The sequence below is a fragment of the Pleurodeles waltl genome, chromosome 2_1 (genome assembly GCF_031143425.1).
Source record: "Pleurodeles waltl isolate 20211129_DDA chromosome 2_1, aPleWal1.hap1.20221129, whole genome shotgun sequence".
Lineage (NCBI taxonomy): Eukaryota > Metazoa > Chordata > Amphibia > Caudata > Salamandridae > Pleurodeles > Pleurodeles waltl.
In genome coordinates, this window is record NC_090438.1 from 804,507,458 (window position 1) to 804,519,763 (window position 12,306).

Below are 12,306 nucleotides of genomic sequence, written 5' to 3' on the forward strand. Positions count from 1 at the left end.
CTGGTGGCTACCAGCAAAACTGCCAGCCCTGCCACCTGCACCGCGGCCAGCACTGCCGGCAGCCCCGCCGCAAGCCCCGCTGCAAGCACTGCCTCCTGCACCGCCGCTAGCACCATGACTTTCAGCAGCAGCAACACCAGTGGGCAGCCGTCCGAGGCTGCAAGAGAAGGGGTGGAGCCACCCTCCACCACTGGCAGCACTGGCACCTTCACCACGGGCAGCACCGCCATATGCACCGCCGCCAGCACTGCCGCAAGCACCGCCACCTGCACCGCTGACAGTAGGACCACTACCAGCAGCAGCAGCCTCAGTGGCCGGCCAACCCAGGCTTCAGGAGAAGGGCTGGAGCCTCCCTACACCCCTGGTAGCACCCCCACCAGCACCGGCACTACCACCAGTTTGCAGCCATTGTCACCGCCGGATGAAGTCTAGCCCTGCCTCCATGGACTATCATGCGACCTTGTCCCTGCAAATCTAGTGCCTCAGACACCCAGGTGAGGGACTGTGAACTGCCACACCCAAAGTGTTGCATCATTGGGCACAAAGCCCCCTCCAGAACCAGTGGAGATATGCATCCACTCACCCAATCCTTGGCAGGATGAAGCACACTGGGCACAATGCCCCCTCCAGAACCAGTGGAGATATGCATCCACTCACCCAATCCTTGGCAGGATGAAGCACACTGGGCACAAGGTCCCTTCCAGAACCAGTGGAGAAAGGCATCCACTCACCCAATCCTTGGCAGGATGAAGCACACTGGGCACAAGGCCCCATCCAGAACCAGTGGAGAAAGGCATCCACTCACCCAATCCTTGGCAGGATGAAGCACACTGGGCACAAGGCCCCCTCCAGAACCAGGGGAGAAAGGCATCCACTCACCCAATCCTCAACAGGATGAAGCACACTGGGCACAAGGCCCCCTCCAGAACCAGTGGAGAAAGGCATCCACTCACCCAATCCTTGGCAGGATGAAGCACACAAGGCCCCCTCCAGAACCAGTGGAGATATACATCCACTCACCCAATCCTCCACATGATGAAGCACACTGGGCACAAGCCCCCCCCCCCAAGAACCAGTTTAGAAGGCATTAGTCTCACTAGAGAGACTGTGGCTTAGCACTCCCCAGGACCAAGCATTGGGCAAACCACCCACTTGAGAGACTTGAGAGACTGTGGCTTTGCACTCCCCAGGACCAAGCAGTGGGCAAACCACCCACTAGAGACACTTGTGATACTGTGGCTTTGAACTTCCCAAGACCAAGCAGTGGGCAAACCACCCACTTGAGATACTTGAGAGACTGTGGCTTTGCACTACCCAGGACCAAGCAGTGGGCAAACCACCCACTAGAGTGACTTGAAAGACTGTGGCTTTGCCCCCCCCAGGACATCGCTGTGGGCATGGAGCCCCCTCGAGGAGCAGTGGCGTTCTTCCATCTTCCGGCTGAGGTGCCCCCCGTCCCTGTCCCCCTGAGGTGCCTGTGTGTTTATGACCTGATGCCCCTGCAGTGTTCTCTCCGTATTGAGGCAGAAGTCAAGTGTGGGCTTGGCCCATGAATTTGTGGCCCAGTGGCCCACAGACATTTTGCATGGACAATGTACAGCCTTGTGTACATATTGTGTATTTTTGTAAATACTTTTCCTCAAATTGTTACGTATATCTGCTTATTTCTAAAATATCAATGATTTAACTTAATTCCTTTTGCCCTTGCGTACTTCCAAGGGGTTACGGGGTGTAAATGTAATGTTGATGCATGTGTTTGTGTGTGTAGTGTTGTGGGTGAGGGTGGGGGTGTTGCGTGTTGCGTGTGTGTTTCACTCTTTTTCCTCCCCACTCCCCTATGTGCTAGGTACAGCACTCATCGTGGTCGTCGCCACCGCCTTTCGTATTCCTGGTAGATGAGGAGGTAGACCAGCATGGGGAGGACCTGTAGCTCGGGCTCCATGGCGTCCTGGTTCTTCGTTGAGTGTCGAGAAGTGAGTGGTTTCCCTTCCAAGTCCTGTTTCTGCCGTGCTTTTGATGGTGTTGGTACTGCCCCAGAAAAGCTGGCGGATAGGCGGGTTGTGATGTGGTGGGCGGTACATTGTCCTCCGCCTGTCTGTTGGCGGTGACCGCCGCAGTATTTGTTGCTACCGCCATGGCGGTCGGAGTTTTAAAGTGGCTGTCTGTGTTGGCGGTTTCCGCCGTGGTCGTGATCCCATTTTTTTTTACCACTGGCCTGTTGGCGGTATTACCACCACTTTAACAGTGACCGCCAGGGTTGTAATGAGGACCAATGTGTATTTGTATATCACACGCGCACTCCTAGGAGCATTTTGGCAGCCATTAGCATATTTTTATTGACAGCCAACTCAATGGTACTCATTTTATTAACTTCAGAAGGATAAAATTCTGAATCAACCTGCCTGCTTTCAAATTTGTGATGATGAGGTCAAACACAGATTTGTGGATCAGATACCTTTGCTTATTGAGCTACATGACGAACAAGTATATAACCAGGAGATAAATGAATTCTCCTTCAAGCATCAAATATTTTTATGCCAAAAACAGAATAAAACCTAGATCGCCAGATTACAAAAGCATCAACTTTTCATGTAAGTAATAATCACCACTGTATGACCCAGTCATTAACAGAGAATCCCTAATTCACATCATTGACAGATACATCATAATAAGTACCTTGCAGTAACTAATGTATTAGTACAAAAAGGCCTAAGGGAAAGCATAATTACCTTCAGAAGACACATACACTCTGCAAAAAAAGATATTTTGGCAAAGAAAAATATGATTTTCTGGCAGCTCTTCTACCAGAGAACCCTTTCTCTTACATACCAAAGGGTATGTCTCTGATAGGCAAGAGAAAGAATTCTGGGCCTTAATTGACAAATGCAGATGAACAATCAAAAACTGTCAGGTCATCCGTCTTCCACCATAAAATAATGTCTCTCATATTTACAGTTTGACATCACACTGGACAACCTTCCGCTGTCCATCACCTCCTCCACCTACCACACCATTTGTTGACAGTTTTTAAGAGGAGAATTGATAGAAAGTTTTGGCTTTCCATTTTTACTGGCTGTTGTCCTCCTTAGTGAGGGTGATGTTGGGATGCAGAGTGCTTGTGCTTATAAAAGGTGGTGGGATGGATGAAAGAAAAAGAACGTTAGTGCTCTAGAAATGGCAAGGAATGCACAGGACAGTGTCAGTCCTTGTTCTTAAAGAGGCAGTACCTCCCCATGACACTTTGTGCTGGACAGCATGTGAAGAACACATGTTCTCCAGGATATGGCCCATTCGGTCCACCTTCTGGACCAAATCCTGGAGCACACCAAATACTGCAATTTGCCCAGCACATAGGTTCCTTATGACTTGCAGTGTCTCCTTGGAAACAAGGAGTGATTGCATGGAGGTAGGGCAAAAGGTGCTTGAAGCGATGGAGACCCCAGACCTATGTCTCCTGACTGACAGCCGTCTCTTTCTGCAGTTGATATCACAATGAAAGTGGGGATGGTGGTGGTGGTAGCTTTCAAAGAAGATAGCACATCCTTTGCTTACAACAAAAGGGGCTTGCCAGGTCAGACGAGACATCATCCAGCTCGCTGTTGGACTCTCACCCTGATCTGTCTTTCATGCCTAGGTCGATGCCGGGTCATTGAGCACCACATCTTGTCATTCTGCTGAGTGTGCCTTGCCAGCTGATTCAATCATGATAGCCACCTCCACTGGCAAAGGTCCTCATAGTGTTATCTGACATGGATGTTGCAGCAGTAGTAGATTCCTTTGACACACACATTTGGTTATGGCCCACCAAATCTTTTTCTTTGCGTATTAAGGGGGTCATTCCGACCCCGGCGGTCAAGGACCGCGGGGGCCGGGGTCGGCGGGAGCACCGCCAACAGGCTGGCGGTGCTCCGCAGGGCATTCTGACCGCGGCGGTATGGCCGCGGTCAGAACAGGAAAACCGGCGGTGTCGCGCCGGTTTTCCCGCTGCCCTGAGGAATCCCCCATGGCGGCGCAGCTTGCTGCGCCGCCATGGGGGATTCCGACCCCCTCACCGCCATCCTGTTCCTGGCGGTTCCGACAGCTAGGAACAGGATGGCGGTGAGGGGTGTCGTGGGGCCCCTGGGGGCCCCTGCAGTGCCCATGCCAATGGCATGGGCACTGCAGGGGCCCCCGTAAGAGGGCCCCACTTTGAATTTCAGTGTCTGCTTAGCAGACACTGAAATTCGCGACGGGTGCTACTGCACCCGTCGCACCCTTCCCACTCCGCCGGCTCCATTCGGAGCCGGCTTCCTCGTGGGAAGGGGTTTCCCGCTGGGCTGGCTGGCGGCCTTCTGGCGGTCGCCCGCCAGCCCAGCGGGAAAGCCAGAATGGCCTCCGCGGTCTTTCGACCGCGGAGCGGCCATATGGCGGTTCCCGCCAGGCGGGCGGCGACCGCCGCCCGCTGGCCTCAGAATGAGGCCCTAAGTGTCTAGCAGGCAGTCTACCCTCACACAAGGTTGGCAGACATCATAATCTAATCCACCCTGGCAAATGGGTGCTTACCAAATGTATACATGTCCACTTGCTTGTCGGATATCTCTTTGCCTTCAAAGGAGCTGCTGCCATGGTGGCTCCTACTGAAGACACCTTAAGGTTGTTGTGCAGTCACCACGTTTTATGCTACCGCTCAGGAATTTTCTACGCTCAGTATCCTGCAAGACTGTCACGTAAATCCTTTCAATTTGAAGTCAGAGAATGAAACAAAAACACCAAGCTCACTCGGTAGACGGGCTCACTGTGCCACTGGATTCAAGCTAGCCTGGCTGATGAGGGGTGAAACCCCGAAACCGGTCCCAGGATGCTTGTTTCCGGTCCAGGGAGAACCTGGCCTGGCAGTTCGGGCTGGACTGTTCCCATGAGGAACAGGGTCAAGACTGATTTGCATATGGCTGGGTTCAAACTGGGGTGGCATGGTGAGCAAAATAATGGATGGATTAAACCCAGATCTGTGACTGGGGGTGAATGTTTGATTGGTTCCGCATTCCGTCCATCCAGTTACGCTCTCCCACAGCGTTTATATTTTGCTTTGCTTTTGCCGCCCTAAGTGCGCCGGGTATGCCCAGACGTGGGTCCCGGGCTCACTGTGCCACTGGATTCAAGCTAGCCTGGCTGATGAGGGGTGAAACCCCGAAACCGGTCCCAGGATGCTTGTTTCCGGTCCAGGGAGAACCTGGCCTGGCAGTTCGGGCTGGACTGTTCCCATGAGGAACAGGGTCAAGACTGATTTGCATATGGCTGGGTTCAAACTGGGGTGGCATGGTGAGCAAAATAATGGATGGATTAAACCCAGATCTGTGACTGGGGGTGAATGTTTGATTGGTTCCGCATTCCGTCCATCCAGTTACGCTCTCCCACAGCGTTTATATTTTGCTTTGCTTTTGCCGCCCTAAGTGCGCCGAGTATGCCCAGACGTGGGTCCCGGGCTCACTGTGCCACTGGATTCAAGCTAGCCTGGCTGATGAGGGGTGAAACCCCGAAACCGGTCCCAGGATGCTTGTTTCCGGTCCAGGGAGAACCTGGCCTGGCAGTTCGGGCTGGACTGTTCCCATGAGGAACAGGGTCAAGACTGATTTGCATATGGCTGGGTTCAAACTGGGGTGGCATGGTGAGCAAAATAATGGATGGATTAAACCCAGATCTGTGACTGGGGGTGAATGTTTGATTGGTTCCGCATTCCGTCCATCCAGTTACGCTCTCCCACAGCGTTTATATTTTGCTTTGCTTTTGCCGCCCTAAGTGCGCCGGGTATGCCCAGACGTGGGTCCCGGGCTCACTGTGCCACTGGATTCAAGCTAGCCTGGCTGATGAGGGGTGAAACCCCGAAACCGGTCCCAGGATGCTTGTTTCCGGTCCAGGGAGAACCTGGCCTGGCAGTTCGGGCTGGACTGTTCCCATGAGGAACAGGGTCAAGACTGATTTGCATATGGCTGGGTTCAAACTGGGGTGGCATGGTGAGCAAAATAATGGATGGATTAAACCCAGATCTGTGACTGGGGGTGAATGTTTGATTGGTTCCGCATTCCGTCCATCCAGTTACGCTCTCCCACAGCGTTTATATTTTGCTTTGCTTTTGCCGCCCTAAGTGCGCCGGGTATGCCCAGACGTGGGTCCCGGGCTCACTGTGCCACTGGATTCAAGCTAGCCTGGCTGATGAGGGGTGAAACCCCGAAACTGGTCCCAGGATGCTTGTTTCCGGTCCAGGGAGAACCTGGCCTGGCAGTTCGGGCTGGACTGTTCCCATGAGGAACAGGGTCAAGACTGATTTGCATATGGCTGGGTTCAAACTGGGGTGGCATGGTGAGCAAAATAATGGATGGATTAAACCCAGATCTGTGACTGGGGGTGAATGTTTGATTGGTTCTGCATTCCGTCCATCCAGTTACGCTCTCCCACAGCGTTTATATTTTGCTTTGCTTTTGCCGCCCTAAGTGCGCCGGGTATGCCCAGACGTGGGTCCCGGGCTCACTGTGCCACTGGATTCAAGCTAGCCTGGCTGATGAGGGGTGAAACCCCGAAACCGGTCCCAGGATGCTTGTTTCCGGTCCAGGGAGAACCTGGCCTGGCAGTTCGGGCTGGACTGTTCCCATGAGGAACAGGGTCAAGACTGATTTGCATATGGCTGGGTTCAAACTGGGGTGGCATGGTGAGCAAAATAATGGATGGATTAAACCCAGATCTGTGACTGGGGGTGAATGTTTGATTGGTTCCGCATTCCGTCCATCCAGTTACGCTCTCCCTCAGCGTTTATATTTTGCTTCACTCGGTAGACGAAGCCTGACATTTAACACTAACATTTTTGATGCACAGCAAATGTGACAAGGTAAAAATAAGATTTGAGGGCATGCTTACAGAAAAGGCCACTTGTGGAAGACTACAAGGAGTTGCTGTGAAAAGGTTTTGCTCCTTGGGAGGGATGAACTCACCATGCACAGCCCAGAATAAATAAAGCCAGCAAATAGAAAGCCAGTAAAAGTGAGTTACAAACCAAAAAGACAGTGGTAAGCATTCTTTGGGAAGCTTTCTTAATGTCGCCAAGATGTCTTTAGCAAACTGTGCCTCGTAGGCTTCACCCTCAAAATGCATTAGGGTACTTAGAACACCACAAACCATGAATAGACAACTAAAAAAATAACACATTATTCATATTACTAGGCCCATGAACTCGAAGGCCTAAATTTAATGAAATAATGGTCTGTCTACTGAACTGTTTGTCTGCTGAGCCATGTACCTGAAAGTACATGCCAGTAGAACCTTTGCCATGATTTACAGCTCTTCTGGGGCAGAACTGGTTGCCTACTCAATGTATCCCTCAGCCATGATCTCTTCCCAGCAAAAGAATTTGGAAGCAGCAAGGGAGGAGGGGTTTTCTGCTCAGTGGTAGTAAGGCAAGTGAAGTTTTAAAGAGTGGGTTTGAGTACACCAACATGAACGAATTCCAGTGGTGATAGTTACATGATAGACAGCAAACTTCCATCACTCAAGCAATAAGTTCAGTAATGATGGTGCTCGCCAACTGGGGGGGATTATATTATTATGGTGCACACAACTGGCATATGTCAAGTTTCATTGTCAGAAACACACAATTGTGTTTCACAATCTTCACAGGAGCAGAATGATGCTTATATCTCAATGGCACCCCCAGAACTCTCCAATCTCCAACTATATGCATGCAGAGATTAAGAGTGCTCCAAGGGGGGAAGGGGATTAGGAGAAACAAGAAGAGACTGCTCTTGCCTAGATCTTTGGGTTTAGCTTAATTATCAACTCTGCCTTCTGTTCTCTGGCTCTTATTATATAGGTGTAATTTTGTTTAGAACTGTTACACAAAAAACACTGTCATTAATTCCTTTTACACGATGCTGCTTGCTTGTAGTTAACTAAACAATTCTTACATATCCTTAACTAGTTTTTCATCCCCCCAGGGAATGACTTTAGCTTCTCTTCTCATACAAATTAAAAAGTGTTAAATGAATGTTCTATTTCAGTATTGTCTCTTTCAATATTGTACTTTATGAGTAGCTTCTGTTTCTATTCAGTTATCATGTTTGATTTGTTTTACAGTATTTATTCTTAGACAGAACAGTCTGAGTTTTTCAGTGTTGATACTAATTGATTAACAGTGTTCTAATATCTTTATTCCCTTGCAGGGATACTTGTGTGACTGGACACCACAGGAAATATCTTCTATTCTACTCCACCTTCGAAGAGTATTAGGAAATCTGGTAAGTAGTGGCTTTTCTCTACCTTTTATCTCAGTGTTGTTAATTACAGGGAAACACTTTGAAAGTTTCCAACGAGTAGTTCACTTCAGAAGAACTAGTGAGAGAAAAGAGTACTTTCTCATGAACTTGACATAAAAAATCGGGAAATGTCTTCAAAAATCATCTCAAAGGGAGCAGACACTCAAACGGGACACTGCTCTATACTCCCAATAATGCTACATGCAGTGCCACTAATTCTAGCTTCTAAACTAAGAAGAAAACCGTGCATGCATTGGCAAGAGACGCTTTATGAGGAAAATCTTCAGTTAAAGTGCACCGCTCACTTCATAGCATGCACATACCAAAACTCCTCACAACAAAACATTGTGATGATTCTAAAAGAAAGTCAACAACTAGAACGAGTAAGTTCAGTATTCAGTGGCTGCTATCTTGAGAACCTTTCCATGCAAAATCTACCTCCAGCTAGGTGATTCAAGTTTTCTGGTTAATGGGTGATGCCTCTTTAGGCTTCCATATCATATAGAACATGTCATATGGGGAACTTGTTTTGTGTTCTTCCTGCAAGTCCTGACGTGCATCATCATGTTTGACAGTTTTACCTGCAATGATGCTGTGAATATACTGCAATTAAACAATTTGGAACACATTGACCCCAAATATGAGTCTGGCAGTCCTAGGACCACCAGACTTGCAGTGGCGCTTGGACCACCGCAGCTGTGGTGGTCCGACCATCACATTACGAGGTTGGCGGGCAGGCCCACCAACCTACCACTGTTCCTGCTAGGATCCTAAGTCCCAGTGGGCTGACAGCGGGGCTGGTTGTAATCAGCCAGGGCGGCTCTGAACTCAGTGCCGCCATGCTGATTTCAGCATTGTTCTCCACCAGCTTTTATACGGCAGTTCACTGCAGTGAAATGGCTGGTGGAGAACAAGTAGAGAGGGTCACAGCCCCTGCACTGCCCATGCCCAGCAAGGCCCCTCTGCCCAGCACCCTTGAAATGCACACAGTCAACTGTGCAAACAGTGCGCATTTCAAGGGTGCTGGTGCCCCCTGCGTGCAGCAGCATTACCACTGACTCTATTATGAGCCTGCGGCAAAGCTGCTACACCTTTCCCACTGGGCTGACTGGCAGAAACCTTAGTTTCCGCTAGTCATCCCAAAGTGAAAATGGTATTGGGGCCAGCAGGGAGGTCGCTAGCACCGCAGTGACTTCACTGTCAGGAGTTTGGTGGACCGATGTTTCTGTCTGCCAAACTCAGAACCAGCCCCATGATAGGTGCACCATGACAGATGACGGACCAGTACACAACTGACAGTGGATGACAACTTCAATGACAAATAAAAAGACTATAGAAAAAGTACTCTGCCATTGATGTCTCTCACCCACTAGCATTCTATTACACTGTCCCACATAGTGTGTTCATCAAAAAAAGCAAAGAACAGCTTATAAAGCGTTGTGTGGTCTAGCCCATGAAGCTCCGTTAGGTTTATAATTAAAAAATAAATAGTACAATAATATGAAATAGATGTCATATTTCAATATATAACATATTTAACTTAAAATATGTTTTAAAGAAAAAAGGAATAAAAAGGAATATTAGTAAAGGAAACCTAAAACATGATAAAACTATCACTTACTTAAATGTACTATAAAAATATTTTATTCATTAATGAATAATGTTAAGTTTTTAAGGCCACATTAAATCTTTTGACACAATTTTCCGAATAAAATATATATGCTTTTTTGCTAACTTACTTAGTTATAATAATATAAAGCTATTTATACATATCTTTGTGTGATCTGCACATCATCAATACACTTATCAAAATGTATTTTCTGTAACAGATATATGCAGCACCTTAATGAATACCAAGAAGAAGACTACGTTGGATATGTAGTCACTGTGTCTACAGTTTGTGCACCAATCAAGATAGAGACAATATTCGGAAATACAGATTAGACTACAAAAGAATATTAGCCTTGGAAAACATCTTGAAAATGGAACATATTTCTGTTGTTAATATTTCAAATTCAGCCTCACCACATGTTAAAATGAAGTCAGTGTTACACTTTTGTTCAACTGCAAAATACTAGAGCAGATGTGAAGGACATATCACAAGCAACATTTTCTGCTGTTCTTACCTAGCTCCTGGAAGTGATGCTTGTGCATTTGCAAGAATCTGTCTATTTCCCTGTTGATGCAACAACAATTAACAACATTAAGGCAGAGTTCTGTGCCTAACGAGGAATTCTACATGTTATGATCCGACTGAATGTAGCAATGTAGCCTTGATCCCACCTCATTACTGGGAGCTGGTGTACCACAACTAAAAGCACTTTGACTTAATCATTGTGCAGGTGGGATGTTCTGCAGACCTCTTCATTATTTCATTTACATTTTCAAATGCATCCTACAGCTTCCTCTCAACTATAGGTCCTGTCTCACCAGTTTGGGAAGGGCCTGGAGACATCTGAGGTGTAGCCACATACCTCCTTGCCTTGCCCACAATGATGTGGTTTGCCCTGAGAAACAAGACACAGCAGAAGTGGCCACAGTGCAGACGGTTGTGGAATTGGAACAGGGGACTCCATTGACCCAATGGTAGTGACTGGGGTTGAAGACAGGACTCAGGCAGTAGAGTTAATACCCCCTGAGAGAGTGATTGGAATCTGGTCAATCAAGCATGATGGTCCTGATGTTTAATCTCCACTGTCTAATGCAACACAAGGGGTAATGTTGTCACTGAATGATTTTGATGTTCCATTTGTAGGTGGTATGGCAAGTAGTGTGAACTGGGTACCCTGTTATTTAGAATATGCCCCTACTACCGAAAATTAATATTGTAGGACAAACATTATTTTGTGATTTCATTGTTATAAATTACATTGCCTTTTGACATCTATAAACATTATAGTCATTTAAAAATGTTTTTTTAGTTTTTAAGTGCTTAATGTTTAGCAAATGAGTATGAAGTTTCATTTAATAGACAGCTTTATTGAAAAAAATAGTATCTATTTTTTGTTAGCCGTAAAAGATTAAGGGTCAGATGTGCTAAGCATTTTAACTGTTAAAAACGCACTAATTCTGCATTTGCGACTATTAACGTGTTTTTCCTATGTAATAAATGAATCCCATTTTAGGAGTAAGAACAGTGTTTCTGACACCTATAAAGTGGTTCTGAATGGATACTAATTAGATATCTGGAAGAGGTGGGCTGTATGCTACTGAATTGGTATCTTACATATCAATGCTTTACAGGCCAAAAAAATCGCCAAGGATTGAAAATTTACAGACCCTTTAAAAGAGGTGGTAGTGCATTTGCAGAAGGGAAAGTGCCTGTTGGGGACCTCTTCCCCTTTGTAAATGCAAACAGAAAAAGTTTGATTTTAGATTCCCAAACATTCTTTACATTCAGTGGAACAATGCTAACTGTCAAACAAACTTAAAAAATCTTTGTTTTCAATGTGAACGTGAGTCCTTTAAAGAAGATAATTACCATTAGAAAAAGTTTACTTCATTCAAAATCAGATTGGGTTACAACTTGCAACCTATCTAGCGAACATTAATTAGGTAAGTAGAATTGTGACTCACTGTAATTCTGTGATTTTTGCAAACTGACCTAATGGTACATAGGTCGATTCATAAAAAATGTACTGATCACAAAAGTGCGGGTAGTAAACTGCAGCCAGTGTTTTGTGACCAGTACATAGTATGTCTGAACCTCATATACATCTATTGATGTTGAGGAATGTGTTTCTGAATTAAAAGCTGAATTGTGATCCATCTACCATATGATTTGTGTACTACTTTATTATGCACGTTATTTACCTGAGGATAGTACATCTGCCTCATTTGTAATGGAGTAAACTACAAAACAATCTCTAGATTAGATTAACTATTTAACATTTAATACAATTTAAGGCATTGTGGTGCTGCTGATGTCTTGGCTGAATGCATCTTTTACGTGGATGTGGAAATCACAGTTATTAATATGACTGTTTTTTTTAGCATGTTAATGCTAAATTGTGTTTGTTGTTATAGG

At 46.7% G+C, this 12,306-nt stretch overlaps 1 long non-coding RNA gene across 1 annotated transcript in view; it reads left to right on the forward strand.

The window, feature by feature from the left end:
* Positions 1 to 12,041, forward strand: part of LOC138259183 (uncharacterized) — a 29,307-nt gene extending 17,266 nt beyond the window's left edge. The window contains exons 4-5 of the long non-coding RNA XR_011198664.1: positions 8,187 to 8,261; positions 10,109 to 12,041. This is a non-coding gene — a long non-coding RNA (uncharacterized lncRNA). The remainder of the gene's footprint in view (positions 1 to 8,186; positions 8,262 to 10,108) is intronic.
* The last annotated feature ends 265 nt before the right edge of the window (positions 12,042 to 12,306 follow it).